The following is a 16,480-nucleotide window of genomic DNA, read 5'->3' on the forward strand; positions in this document are numbered from 1 at the left end:
TAAATACCACACATTCATACATTTCGGAATCGACAACGTGAATTATAGTTGTAGGTGTAAACAAATTACGTTGCACTGTTTCTGGTTGTGATGAATTTTTACGAAAACCTAAAAGCAGTAACTACTGACTTTCTTGTATCGCACAGTTGATATCATACTACATTATACTTTCTCAAGCACCTCCAGTATCATGTTAAATAATAAGTTACTTAGAACTTGTTCATTTGACAGTGTTATCGTTTTACGTTCAGGAAGAAATGGCAGATATAGTCTATTGAAACTCAATTTCAGTAAGGTATTTGCTAAAAAAAATAGGGAATTATTAGTATCCGATATTGACCCACATATACTTCAGAATGAGAAACAATTACTTCATAAAGTTGTCAACATATTCAAGAGAAATGTAGAACACATAAAAGTAACAACTGAGTACACAAATGATTAAGTAAGATATGTCAATGTATCAACTAACATTGTCTCAGACTCATTTCAAATAGCCCTTTGAAAGGCTTTTTGACAAGAAAACCATTGGTTCAGCAAACCCTGATTATAGGTGAACAAGAGATATTAGAAAGTGATACCAGCCTGATAGATATGTTATCAGGTTCTGAAACTTTTCAATATGTCATCACCTCAGATGTCTTCAATGCTTCCAGTGAAAGGTGACTGGGTATGAAATTCACCAAAGTGTATCACAAGAGGAGGAAAGTTTTCTACACTTCTCCATTTTACCAAGTGAGTTACTGCATATAATTATTGGTTAAACATATAAACATGGCAGTCGAGAGCACATTTCTAATGTAAATATTTACATGATTTCAGTGTGATATACACAGCACACAAAATAAATGTTAATGTCTCTATCTTAGGAGGGAATGTGGTGATTGTCACGGCATTCCATGAAGCCATGTTGATATTGAAGTGACCAGAACGGGAACTATTTGATTAAGTGTATAGTGCTGCACTCTTTCTGAAACTACTCGTACGTAACAGAACAACGCTAAAGAAAGGTATTTTACAATGTGAAATTTGTCAACATACTCGATTAGAGCCTCAAGTGTATCAGATATTCTCTTCTCTTTTGATGAAGTTTCGGCTTTTTATATGGTAAAGTCTTCAGAAATCAACTATTCTTGCTTATGAATACCTTCTACGTTGTTCATTGAAGTTGTTAGGTATCGAGATACCAATCTGTTTGGGTGTTCCTGAAACAATTGAGAGTATGCTGCCAGGAACATAATTTCATCAAACCACAAGAAGACTTGCATGGTATTTAACGATCTTCGGTACTGACTTTTCTAAACAGTTGTAACATAAACATCATCTGAACGATACGTTGAATGATTTAGTTAGTATTTATTGCGATGTACATAAAAAATTTCAGAGAATGGCTATCATTCATCACAACTGGGACAGCGTTCTGAAGGTTAAAAATCAGTATTTTCCAAGACTAAAAGAGATAAGAACTGCAGCTTTATCTTTGCACTAATGTCAAAATAGTGCAATAATTTTCTAGTGATAAATTGGTTGAACGATGCCCAATGTGTGAGAGACATTGTATGTTCTTGTAATACTTATCTCACTGTCCGAGATGTTTACAGAAGTCTTTTTCAATGTGGAGTTTACAGTGAAAAGCCTGTGTTGGATGTTTTTTGTAAGAAGGTGGCGCTATATCCGAAAGTATTTGACGTGTAAGATAATAATTATTCAATAATAGTAATAAACAAATGGATAGGGTTGTGAACCCCCAGTGAAAATGCGAAAATATTGGTTTGTTTGAGATTGTCTCAGAGATCTGGAAGTACTTATGCAATAGAAAAACGGACACACAGATTATTGTGGTCTGCTTATATATATAGGTTTAAGTCTGTAGTGTGGTCTAATCTAACATTAAAAATATTAAAGAGAGAGACAGTGCCTAACAGCATATTCTCAAAAGCTAGAAAATGAAAAATACATGAAATAATAATTAATAATTAATCCATCTTTAATAATTAGGGAAAATTTTACCAAACTTTTTTTGTGTATTTTTGTGCCATCCACATATCTTCAAAAAACTTAGAGAAAGAGAAAATATGAGAAATAAAACATTTCATTTCTTTGCTTTTTCAATAATAAGTGAAAATTTTAACTGGTTTTAGAAAATTCATTCTTTTAGTTTTATTTAATAGTTTACTTGAACGTTTTACTGCAGTTATAATTTTAACTTGTTTTGAAACGATATAGATTAATTTTAACTGTTTTATTACAAACTGAGTGACGCTAAAGTTCTAAGTTACAGCAAAGACGTTCTTGGCCACAATTAGATTAATAAATATTAATTTTATTGTATGATTTATGGATTAATTAATCGAAATTTATTTGTATTAGTTTTTCCTGGTTTTAATTTTTCTCTTCATTCGTCATTTCAAACAAAATGTTTATTAAACACAATTTATAACAATCATTTTTATCCATGAATTTATTTCACTGAAAGATAAAAACAAATTGAATGAAGACCAGTACACTAGAAACAATTAAACTATTTATAATAACACGCTGAAGAATAAAGACAGAACAACTGTATAGTCAGATTTTCGTAAATCAAGTGAAGACTTCCTCATTGATGTTAAGTCATTTCTGAAATAAAAAAGTTTGTTTTTAAAGCTATTGCAGCATTAATAGTGTTACATAAACATTCCATAAATAATTCAGTATTAATGGTATGAATGTTAAAACTTCTAACATTTGGAGATTCATACTTTAATTAATCGAATTCATCTCCTACTTGTCGTCGGAGTAACCAGTTCTTGAGTTACTATAATATATTGTAAGAAGTTTGGAAAATCTATGGAATTATTACAACCAAATTTACAATTAGAGCTACAAAACAGTTCTATTAGACGTTGGTAAAAGTAGAGAAACTTCTAGATCATATTTCTTAGAAAATATAATTTGAATTTGAGTTATTCAAACATTGGTTAAATACAATATTAAGAAAACAAAAGAAAGTTGCTTCAATAGATTAAAGTGAATAGACTTTACATTATAAACTTATATTAAATAAAACATGTCATATTATCTTCCAAGACATGTTTAACACTTACTAGATAAATGTAGGTTTTCTACAAATCCGTCAGTTTCTTCCCATCTTGCCCATCGCGCACTTTTTAATCTACAAGTAAAAAGAAAATTATATATATATTATGAAAGCCAAGTAAACAAATTTTATCGTAAATCTGTCTATTAGGATGGTGTTACAATAAAAAATTGTTTCTATTTTAATCTTATAGAATTACTTTGGAATTTATATTTTGACAATAGTAAAAATTCAGAGATAGTTAATAACATATTGTATATAATGTAATATTCAGTAACAATGTTGTTCTTAGTCTGCTCATCAGGAACTATTTTATATTGTAGCTTAACATAAAATCTATCATAATATTTAAGTGTTCTAAAGATTGAGAACTAAAACATCTGTAACTTTATATAGATAAACAACATTAGTGTCGCTGTGTCTGTGGTCAGTTACTCCCGCTATGACTGAAAGGTGACCTTATATACTTACATCGTTACAAATTAGGGTACGATACCCGTAATTTGCATAGCGAAGACAGTTCATCACGTAGCTTTGATCTTAAACTCGAAGAAACTCAGTGTGAAAAATAATAATTAATAATACAGACTTCAAAAGTTAGGAAAGTTATAACAATGTTTATAACATTCACAAAGTATGAATATGTTCCAATAAATATGTTACCACCACGGTAAAATATATAAACACAATGAATTTAACTAGTCTGCTCCTTTATTTTACTTTTACTGATAAAAGGTTTATAGAATATCAGAATTATGTTTATAATTTACATGGATAAAGTGCAGACCGTAAAATCTGTTCCAAGGATCGTGCATATGAAATGAGCATTTAAAGTAAAGTTTGTGAATAGGAACTAACATATTAATGTGATGTAATAGTTAGACTACAATTAATTACATACATACAGTTTTTATATAGAAAAAACATATGACGAGAAAGGAAGAAAGAAATAAAATAATATTTTACTTATAGGAATTTCTTATTAAAAGAAACGAAATTATGTAACAGCGCATTTAACTTTTTATTCTAGGCAAACACAACTATATTTTTACTGTTGTCATCAGAGAAGCTTTATAGAATTAATGAAGACATAAATATAGAGAAGTTAGAATATAAAACCAAATCCATCCCAATCCCACAACCATGTTGGAGTTCAAATTAACCATCCACATTAACTCTTTCATTGCTATTGACGCATATGTAGGACACAGAGTATAACCTGTTTCAGTCTTGAAAAGTGGTATATTAAGTAATTTATTTGAGATATAGGTATGTAATAAAATCAATATGTTTATTATTAATATAAAACATCTTAAATTTTCAGTATTAATCTGAAAATATTTGAACGGAATTTTAGTTAACTTAAAACTTCTTACAATTTAAATTATATACTATTATTGTCTAAAACCACTTCAGGTTGATATTAAAAGTGGCATGTAATTAATTATAAAGTACAAACATGAGTGTCTTTGAAGGAACAACGGAAAGATTATATATAAATATGATAGTAAAATAAAATAAAACAATTTATATAGAACTATATTCGATAACAATGATCTGAATAATGAATAGATGTTGTAAATACGATACTGTGAACATAACTATTTATTTACTTTAAGCAGACGTTACTAAAGGCTTAAAAAAACAGAATTCTAATAACTGGTTAATAGTAACTTACTGTTTTTTAAAATTCTTTGTCGTCACACATCTTCTGCCTGAATTCATCGTCACCTCAGAGTCTGGATTGTTTTCGTTTTTGCACTGTTCAAATGCATCTTTTTCTGAAAGACACATAGCAAAAATGTTTATGCGATTTATTTATATTAATATATTATTTAGTGAAAATAATGGTTCGCAAAGCATGATGGTTAGGGTACTCGACTGGCCATCTGGCTGGGTGCGAGTTTGAGAGGGTCATAATAATGTAGTTGGTAAAAAAGGGAGGTCAAGTGTTGATGGTGTTTGATGTTTACTAGCTGCCTTTCATGTAACTTATCACCACTAATCAGGGAACGGTTAGTGCAATAGAACTCAGTTTTTAAGTTATTTTGGTATAAACGTATGAATAGATTAGAGATCTCTTCTTCTATGTGGTGAAACGTTAACATAATCTAATAATATCAAGTCCCATAGACGCTAAAGCGATGGGTTGAAGGTTTATATCCAAACTAGGTTTGAATACCCGTAATGAGCAGAGTAAATATATCCAGTTACATAGCAAAATATACATAACCTTCCAGTAATTCAACAGTAAGTACTATTGTCTATAACGCCAAAAATTGGGTTTCGATACTCGTGGCAAGCAATAGCACAGTTAGCTCATTGTGTAATTTTATGTTTAGCAACAAATTTCCTGAAACATACTTTTCATATGGATGTGTATTTGTATTAGATTGTGAAATCTAAGGTAAAATAGATTGCAACATAAATAGTTTTCTCTTACTGAAGTTGTTGAGGGAAAATATTCGAAGAAAAATATCACAATATGATGTTTCTGAAACTGTTTTGGAGAAAATTAACACAAGAAATAAGTTTTACTTCAGATTACAACTACATTTTCTTTTCTCGAGTCTGGTGCAGTCTGGTGTTAGGGTTACACTTCAGTGAAAGTGGCGAATCGAATGATAGATATGGTTTCAGATGTCTTTTTATCAGACGTAAGAATTGATATATATTTTGATGACACTTCAATTACGAAATTTAATAAAATAATAGCGTTGAAACCCTAAAATGCACGTCATCAAATTCATGGTTATGGCTCAGTATGAACATTCTTAAAGGCTCCAATTTTAATAAACCTAAAGTTCTGATAATAATTATTTCAAGTTTTTCTCACTTTTGTACAGTCTTCAATAACTTAAATTCTCTCTTGTTAAGGTATTTTTGTTATATAGTCTTTGTGCCACTGTTCAGAAATTGATTGAATTTCCAAACCTTGAATTGCTTTATAGAAAATTTTCTGAGCATTTTTAAACATACCAATATATCTGAGATGTTAAACAACGGTAGTGTGTAGGTTTCTGGGAGTGAAAAATTTAAATATCCAGATGGTTTATATATAATATATATACAAGTTTGAAGTATGACTTAAATTAATCTTACAAATATTAAATCCATTAAACCTGACCAAGAATTCAACACCTCAGCTAACTGTAAAGTCATCAGGCACATAGATTGTGGTTCTCTTAGCACACTGTGTTCCACATGTGGTAGGATTAATAGACCCTTGATATGCGTCGAATGAATCGTTTTCATCACATTATGACGTTGCACAGACTATCAGACCAACAAAAGTATATATTGTATTGCCAGTAGTTCATGCTCTCATTGGTTAAGATTTCATTCTATGCTGGCAAGGAGACAGTGCTGCAGCTAATACAGACAATACCTGGCACAAAATTTGTCTTCAAGCACTCACATTTAGAAGAAAAAAAATCATCTCTTAACGACCTCCATGTTCGCCTGGCCGCAACGCAGACTGTACCTATAACAAAGTTGTACAGCCTCATTTGTACAGCACGTTAAACATAGATCATGGAAGCAAAGACGTTGACATTAGTTGATCTCGAGAAATCACAAGTTTCCAGACCAGTTCGACATTAAGGATTAACATCACGGTTCCTGTCTCTTTTGATGAACCAAAAGCTTTAAACAAGATGCTGAACTTCTACTGTGGTTACATTGGTATCACTAAATGCTCGATCAAAGAGAATTGCCTTTGCTGTGAAAATGGACTATTCTGTTTGAAGGAGTGCTGCTGGGAAGGTGATGGACAATGTGGATATTCAAAAAACTATGAAGAAATTGCACAAAGTACTTCTGGTAGTCTGAACAGCAGTAAGATAATTAAAGTGTGTATATTTGCGTAATTTTGCGAATACAAATACAATATAGTTTAACAAATGTATTGAAATGGAGTTTTTGGACAATATATATACACACCAGATGAAGAAAGAAAATTTAATTGAGCTATACACTTTAAAAATTGGTTATTTTAAGCTATTATAGATGCAATTTTGAAAAGTGTCCTCTATCAAGCAATCGTAATTTTAAATAAAGAATGAGGTTAATCTATTTCCAAATCAGCATCTGTTAATTGCTGAAACCTAACTTTAACAGACTTTCTATATAGTTCACAGAGTTTATGATTTCACGATAGTCATAAGATTATATACAAATTAGGCCGAACACATAATTCTAAGTGTTCAATGGTACCTCTATCATACTACCATAGTGTATTTAGTTTTTTGGGGAGTAAATTTAGATATGATTTTATAAACACTTACTATCAAAACTAAATACAAAAACAAACAAACAGACAATGTCGGCCGTTTAATGATGTCATTTCAACATGATCCATCAAAGAAATTTCAGACAATTTTAGTTTGTAATTTTTCAGACCGCAAAATTATATTGTCGTACTTGACCTAAGAACTAAACCTAAAGAGCAGGCCTGATCTGCTCGCTTATACGATAGCCCTAACGTAATTCATTGTAACAAGTATAATTATGATCATGCTTGACCAGCTTCGCGGTAACAAATGGGTTATATAAATAGTGTTTCGACTGCTATGAAGATTATTGTATCCCAGCCTAAAGATCCATGGTTTCAGACAATCGCGTCCTGAGCAATGAATGTGACGAACATAGTGTGGTTGAAATAGTATTATTACAAACCTGGAATGCCTTCTTGTTAATAGCTTAATGTATTAAAAAGAGAATTAATTTATTATATTTAAAAGTCTCAAATCGAATTTTCATGTGAATACACTTTAGGACGACAGCAACTGTTGTATGTTAAGAATGTATTAAACATAAATAAATACCACACATTCATACATAAAAGTAACAACTAAGTACTCAAATGATTAAGTAAGTTATGTCAATGTATCAACTAATATTGTATCATACTCAATTCAAATAGCCCTTGAAAGGCTTTTTGACAAAGGAGCCTTTGATTCAGCAAACCCTGATTATAGATGAACAAGAGATATTAGAAAGGGATACCAGCCTGATAGATATGTTATCAGGTTCAGAAACTTTTCAATATGGCGTCACCTTAGATGTCTTCAATGCTTCCAGTGAAAGGTGACTGGGTATGAAATTCACCAAAGTTTATCACAAGAGGAGGAAAATTTTCTAAACTTCTCCATTTTACCAAGTGAGTTACTGCATATAATTATTGATTAAATATATAAACATGGCAGTCGAGAACACATTTGTAAAATAAATATTTACATGATTTCAGTGTCATATACACAGCACACAAAATAAATGTTAATGTCTCTATTTTAGGAGGGAATGTGGTGATTGTCAAGGCATTCCATGAAGCCATGTTGACATTGAAGTGACCAGAACGGGAACTATTTGATTAAGTGTATAGTGCTGCACTCTTTCTGAAACTACTCGTACGTAACAGAACAACGCTAAAGAAAGGTATTTTACAAAGTAAAATTGTCAACATACTCGATTAGAGCCTCAAGTGTATCAGATATCTCTTCTCTCTTGATGAAGTTTCGGCTTTTTATATGTCAAGATCTTCAGAAATCAACTATTCTTGCATATGAATACCTTCTAAGTTGTTCATTGAAGTTGCTAGGTATCGAGATACCAATCTGTTTGGGTGTTCCTGAAACAATTGAGAGTATGCTGCCAGGAACATAATTTCATCAAACCACAAGAAGACTTGCATGGGATTTAACGATCTTCGGTACTGACTTTACGAAACAGTTGTAATATAAACATCATCTGAACGATTCGTTGAATGATTTTGTTAGTATTTATTGCGATGTACATAAAAAATTTCAGAGAATGGCTATCATTCATCACATCTGGGACAGCGTTGTGAAGGCAAAAAAAATCCGTATTTTCCAAGGCTAAAAGGGATAAGAACTGTAGCTTTATCTTTGCACTAATGTCAAAATAGTGCAATAATTTTCTAGTGATAAATTGGTTGAACGATGCCCAATGTGTGAGAGACATTGTATGCTCTTGTAATACTTATCTCACTGTCCGAGATGTTTACAGAAGCCTTTTTCAATGTGGAGTTTACAGTGAAAAGCCTATGTTTCATGGAACTTGTTTATAAAGAATTATTATAGTATCCTTTATTACCTCATCGAAAAGTTTGTTTGACCTATAATCAGTCAATTTGTATAAATTTAAAACAATGTGTGAAAGTTAGGACGATTTTCTACTAAGAGACAGAGACAAAACTACTGGTGGTAGTGGTGCTTTCTGTTACCCACTTTTAACACCGACCTTTTGATGTCCTTCCACCTTGTACTAGTTAATCAGTAAGTTAATAATCATGTGATGACGCTGCAAGGTAAAGTTGGAAGTGTCAGTCATGTCAGTGTCATGATGGCTGTTGTAGTAGAAACTTCATGTGCATCTGTGCATTATTACAAAAGTGGCGGCCATTGTATTGTCATTGTAATCCTCCTGGAGAATGGTGGCACACTGTTTGTGTTGCACAGAATGTATGTTGTGTTATAGAAAATTTAATAGATGTTTTTAAGTTTTTTGTAGGAAGGTGGCGCTATATCCGAAAGTAGTTGACGTTTAAAATAATAATTATTCAATAATAGTAATAAACAAATGGATAGGGTTGTGAATCCCCAATGAAAATGCCAAAATATTGGTTTGTTTGAGATTGTCTCAGAGATCTGGAAGTACTTATGCAATAGAAAAACGGTCAGACACAGATTATTGTGGTGGGCTTATATATATATGTTAAAGTCTGTAGTGTGGACTAATCTAACATTAAAAATATTAAACAGAGAGACAGTGCCTAACAGCATATTCTCAAAAGCTAGAAAATGAAAAATACATGAAATAAGACATTTCTTTTCTTTCTATCTTTAATAATTAGGAAAATTTTACCAAACTTTTTTTTTGTGTATTTTTTGTGCCATCGACATATCTTCAAAAACTTAGAGAAAGAGAAAATATGAGAAATAAAACATTTCATTTCTTTGCTTCTTCAATAATAAGTGAAAATTTTAACTGGTTCTAGAAAATTCATTCTTTTAGTTTTATTTAATAGTTTACTTGAACGTTTTACTGCAGTTATAATTTTAACTTGTTTTGAAACGATATAGATTAATTTTAACTGTTTTATTACAAACTGAGTGACGCTAAAGTTCTAAGTTACAGCAAAGACGTTCTTGGCCACAATTAGATTAATAAATATTAATTTTATTGTATGATTTATGGATTAATTAATCGAAATTTATTTCTATTAGTTTTTCCTGGTTTTAATTTTTCTCTTCATTCGTCATTTCAAACAAAATGTTTATTAAACACAATTTATAACAATCATTTTTATCCATGAATTTATTTCACTGAAAGATAAAAACAAATTGAATGAAGACCAGTACACTAGAAACAATTAAACTATTTATAATAACACGTAGAAGAATAAAGACAGAACAACTGTATAGTCAGATTTTCGTAAATCAAGTGAAGACTTCCTCATTGGATGTTAAGTCATTTCTGAAATAAAAAAGTTTGTTTTTAAAGCTATTGCAGCATTAATAGTGTTACATAAACATTCCATAAATAATTCAGTATTAATGGTATGAATGTTAAAAACTTCTAACATTTGGAGATTCATACTTTAATTAAACGAATTCAACTCCTACTTGTCGTCGGAGTAACCAGTTCTTGAGTTACTGTAATATATTGTAAGAAGTTTGGAAAATCTAGGGAATTATTACAACCAAATTTACAATTAGAGCTACAAAACAATTCTATTAGACGTTGGTAAAAGTAGAGAAACTTCTAGATCAAATTTCTTAGAAAATATAATTTGAATTTGAGTTATTCAAACATTGGTTAAATACAATATTAAGAAAACAAAAAAAAGTTGCTCCAATAGATTAAAGTGAATAGAGTTTACATTATAAACTTATATTAAATAAAACATGTCATATTATCTTCCAAGACATGTCTAACACTTACTAGATAAATGTAGGTTTTCTACAAATCCGTCAGTTTCTTCCCATCTTGCCCATCGCGCACTTTTTAATCTACAAGTAAAAAGAAAATTATATATATATATTATGAAAGCCAAGTAAACAGATTTTATCGTAAATCAGTCTATTAGGAAGGTGTTACAATAAAAAATTGTTTCTATTTTAATCTTATAGAATTCTTTGGAATTTATATTTTGATAATAGTAAAAACTCAAAGATATTTAATAACATATTGTATATAATGTAACATTCAGTAACAATGTTGTTCTTAGTCTGCTCATCAGGAAATATTTTATATTGTAGCTTAACATAAAATCTATCATAATATTTAAGTGTTCTAAAGATTGAGAACGAAAACATCTGTAACTTTATATAGATAAACAATATTAGTGTCGCTGTGTCTGAGGTCAGTTACTCCCACTATGACTGAAAGGTGACCTTATATACTTACATCGTCACAAATTAGGGTACGATACCCGTAATTTGCATAGCGAAGACAGTTCATCATGTAGCTTTGATCTTAAACTCGAAGAAACTTAGTGTGAAAATATAATAATTAATAATACAGACTTCAAAAGTTAGGAAAGTTATAACAATGTTTATAACATTCACAAAGTATGAATATGTTCCAATAAATATGTTACCACCACGGTAACATATATAAACACAATGAATTTAACTAGTCTGCTCCTTTATTTTACTTTTACTGATAAAAGGTTTATAGAATATCAGAATTATGTTTATAATTTACATGGATAAAGTGCAGACCGTAAAATCTCTTCCAAGGATCGTGCATATGAAATGAGCATTTAAAGTAAAGTGTGTGAACAGGAACTAACATATTGATGTGATGTAATAGTTAGACTATAATTAATTACATACATACAGTTTTTATATAGAAAAAACATATGATGAAAAGGAAGAAATAAATAAAATAATATTTTACTTATAGAATTTCTTATTAAAAGAAACGAAATTATGTAACAACGCATTTAACTTTTTATTCTAGGCAAACACAACTATATTTTTACTGTTGTCATCAGAGAAGCTTTATAGAATTAATGAAGACATAAATATAGAGAAGTTAGATAATAAAACCAAATCCATCCCAATCCCACAACCATGTTGGAGTTCAAATTAACTGTCCACATTAACTCTTTCATTGCTATTGACGCATATGTAGGACACAGTGTATAACCTGTTTCAGTCTTGAAAAGTGGTATATTAAGTAATTTATTTGAGATATAGGTATGTAATAAAATCAATATGTTTATTATTAATATAAAACATCTTAAATTTTGAATATTAATTTGAAAATATTTCAACCGAATTTTAGTTAACTTTAAACTTCTTACAATTAAAATTATATAATATTGTCTAAAACAAATTCAGGTTGATGTAACAAGTGGCATGTAATTAATTATGAAGTACAACATTAGTGTCTTTGAAGGAACAGCGGAAAGATTATAAATATGACAGTGAAAGAAAATAAACAATTTATATAGAACTATATTCGATAACAATGATCTGAATAATGAATAGATGTTGTAAATACGATACTGTAAACACAACCATTCATTCTTTTTAGACACACGTTACTAAAGACAAAAAGAGAATTCTAATAACTAAGTAAATAAAAATGTTATTTATTTAATAATTAAAGGCATCAAAGGTGGCACTAGTAAAGTTTGTTTGTGAGTTCTGAATTTCCCGCAAAGGTTTACGAGGGGTAGCCGTCCGTAACTTAACGATGCAGCACTAGAGGGAAGGCAGCTAGTCGTCATCACCACTTCCTGCAACTCTTGTGTTATTCTCTCATTAACGCATAGTGGGATTGACCTATAATTATAACGTCTCCACATCTGAAAGGACGGGCATGTTTGGTGTGATTAGCATTTGAACCCTGAAACTAGGAGTCTAGAGCCTTAACCACCTGGCCATGCACACATATACAAACATCTTCAGATTTAAATAAAAGATGGTAACAGAGAAAGACTGTGGGGTGAACTATGTAGCGTAGAGACGGTGTATTTAACCTACATACACAAGTTACTATAACTAGTACCTATTTCTAATATATGTAGTACGTAATACACGGCGCCATTTTAGTTCCTATTCATAGTAACTGTTTTTGAAGTACAATGTTCATCCTGACAATACTACTAAATATTTCAAAATGTAACACAATCTTAGATTATTGCACGAACATATGTCACAATGACAATGTTCAGTCGATGAATTGTTTCTGAAGTGTGGCAGTAGACTGGTATCTTCATAAAGCGTCTCTAATTCGGAGGAATTGGTTGATTTATAAACAGCTTACCGTTTCTGCAAATTCTGTGTCGTCACACATCTTCTGCCTGATCTCCTCGCCGCTCAGAGAGTCTGGATTATTTTCGTTTATGCACTGTTCAAAGGCATCTTTTTTCTGAAAGACGAGAAGTATCGTGAATACTCTGATGGTATAAAAACAATGGATTATTTACGTTTTATAGATTTCCACTTGAAACATAATTTATTACTACCCACCACAAGTGATTAAAGTAACTGAATTCACATCTGATTCAGGTTGTTGCTGTCTGCTCAAACAACGTTATTACGTTTTTAAATATTTCACTAGCAGTGTGATTTATTAATACCAGGAAGTTTTTATCTTAACTTGACAAGATAACTTGCCTCCCAGTGGCAAATCGGTTTATCTGCGGACTTACAATACGAGAATAGTCAATTTTGTAGCTTTGTGTTTAACTTCAAACAAAAGCAAAAATATTAAATTGTTTGTTTGTTTTTTGAATTTCGCGCAAAGCTACACGAGGGTTATCTGCGCTAGCTGTCAATAATTTAGAGTGTAAGACTAGAGGGAAGGCAGCTAGTGATCACCACCCACCGCCAACTCTTGGACTACTCTTTTACCAACGAATAGTGGGATTGACCGTACAATAATAACGCCCCTACGGCTGAAAGGGCGAGCATATTTGGTGTTACGGGGATTCGAACCCCTGACCCTCAGATTACGAGTCAAGTGCCTTACCTACCTGGCCATGCCGGGCCAAAGTAGTAAATTACTACTTCGACAGTAACTCCATAGTTAATTTCAAAAACACTGATTATTGAAAGACCTATATGAAAGCAAGTAAAAAAGAAGGAGTGAATTTCTAATATAATTCAAGAATTTAGTTCAAATGTTGACACTGAAGAATCTGAAACATCGTGTTATTATGGTTTACTAGACTATTTTACAATAAAAGTAGTACTTCAATAATGTATCGTAACAAACAAAATGATTTTTTTCTGTTACAATTGTAAGAGTTGAGTCCAATTATTTTTATTACAAGGTGTGGCATATTGTTCATTGTATTTCGGCTCAATGTTTGGACGTAAAATCTAACGCATTTGTAAAATCAAACCATGGCACTAATGTTTAGTTGTTTTATTTATATTAATGCATTATTTGACTGAAGAAAATGGTCTGTCATGGCATGATGGTTAGGGTACTCGACTGGCCATGTGCTGTTGGTTGTGAGTTTAACTGAGCATGCTCGTTCTTTCAACTCTGGGGGCATTATAAATTGCGATCAATCCTACTTTTCCTTGGTAAAAAAGTGGCTCGAGAGTTGTGGGTGTTTGATGTTTACTAGCTACCTTCACTCTAATCAATAACCAGCAAACTGGGAACGGTTAGGGCAGATAGCCCTCAATTTTTAAGTTATTTAGTATACAGAGATATAAGAGATCTGCTACTGCTCTGCGATGGAACGTTAATATAGCTCACTAATACAAAGCCCCCTAGAAGTTGAAGAGAAAGGTTAAAGGTTTATAACCAAACTAAGTTTAGATACCGTAATAGGCGCAGTAAAGATGTCCCCTTGTGTAGTACAAATAGACATAATTTTCTAGTGATTCAGCAGTAACTACGATGGCTCTAAAAACTGGGTTTAGATACTCGTGGCAAGCACACCACAGTCAACCAACCGTGTAGCTCTACGCTTAGAAACAAATTTATTGAAACATGCTATTCTTATGGATGTATGTTTATACTAGAATGTGGCCCAGTGGTTAATTTTTGGAATTGGGAACCCTAGAATTTGGAGTTCGAGACGCGGTACTACTAAATAACCTTCTCACCTCCATCTGTGGGTAATTTTTAAACGTGACAGTAAATCCTGTTATTCAGTTAAAATTAACCAACGTACAGGATTTTAGTGACTGGTTAATTATCTGCTGATCCCACTTTAAAGTTAGGAACAGCTATGCCTGTCTGTAATAAGTTTCTTACTTGTCTACTCAGGTAATTCTGTGCAGAACATGTCATTTGTATGAGTGAACAAACGAATATACAACTTCCTAGACCGAGTTGTTCAGAACATGTCATGAAATATTTAAATAAAACAACCATATAAATAATTTTCTATAATAATAATGATAATCGTGAACACAAATAATAAAATATTGTTATTTAATGATCCTCATTAGTTCACATTTAAATAACTATTATCGACAGTACTTACCTCCTGTGGGAAACTTTCAATAATGGCCATTGCTTCTTTATTGTCTTCTATATTATCGCCTGTAATAATTAAAAGTTAATGAACAAACATGCTAAAGCTCTGTTATTAATTCTTTCTTTCTGTTATAGGCTATTTGAAAGAGAAAAAAATCATCGAAAATTGAAACAAATAAAAAATTTCCAAATGAATATATTCGTTCCTTTCGTGGCCCAAGCAAAACCACTCCTCAACTCTACCCTCATTCCCTCAAAAAAAATCATGGGGTGATTAAATTTTCTTGTGGTTACTATTCCTATTCACCAGTCACTCTTTTGTAAGCGTATAACATATTCTGGCCTAAATTTCCGCTGAGGACCCAGAACCAATAATCCATTGTGTGGCTTTGCAACCAACAACATGCAATTAACGTGTTACTTATTGTAAATATAAATACGATAAAATACAAACACTTACATTGACCTTTCATCTTTATTCATTATTACGTTATATCAAGGAAGTTCGTGAAACTAGCCAGAACTAGTGTGAATGATATTATTCTATAATATCCTATAACCTGTTACATGAATTATATTATAAAGTCACTTACTGCACATTAACTTGTGTAATTTTCCATGTCCTTTTCCTTTGCCCCAAGCGACCGCAATAAAAACAGTAACCAGAAGCAATACCGCGAGACTCTTCATTTCTGATGGTTTTAGAAGAACAAGTCTACAGTGTTCAAACTGTCAGCTGATGTTCTGAGTCAGACGGATGATAATATTTTGGTGAAATTGTTGCGTTTTTATACAAATCTTAACAATAGAAGGAAAAGAAAAAAGATTTTGACTCGTACATTACAGTAAGAAGTTTCCTTAGCATGTTGATCTAGTACCAAGGAACTCTTTATTCTAGTGTTTCTGATGGAACGTTGTCTT

The 16,480-nt window shown here is 31.4% G+C and overlaps 1 long non-coding RNA gene across 2 annotated transcripts in view; it reads right to left on the reverse strand.

Annotated features, from left to right (window-relative positions):
* The window catches only part of LOC143248783 (uncharacterized), a 68,864-nt gene extending 52,384 nt beyond the window's left edge, over positions 1–16,480 (reverse strand). Inside the window, exons 1-5 of one of the 2 annotated variants that reach the window (XR_013027177.1) lie at positions 16,153–16,480; positions 15,567–15,625; positions 13,382–13,486; positions 11,045–11,112; positions 10,408–10,576 (exon numbers count right to left, since the gene is read on the reverse strand). This is a non-coding gene — a long non-coding RNA (uncharacterized LOC143248783). Of the gene's footprint in view, positions 1–10,407; positions 10,577–11,044; positions 11,113–13,381; positions 13,487–15,566; positions 15,626–16,152 lie in introns of those variants that run through there. The other variant, XR_013027176.1, reaches the window with a different exon arrangement.

The sequence above is a fragment of the Tachypleus tridentatus genome, chromosome 4 (assembly GCF_004210375.1).
Source record: "Tachypleus tridentatus isolate NWPU-2018 chromosome 4, ASM421037v1, whole genome shotgun sequence".
NCBI lineage: Eukaryota > Metazoa > Arthropoda > Merostomata > Xiphosura > Limulidae > Tachypleus > Tachypleus tridentatus.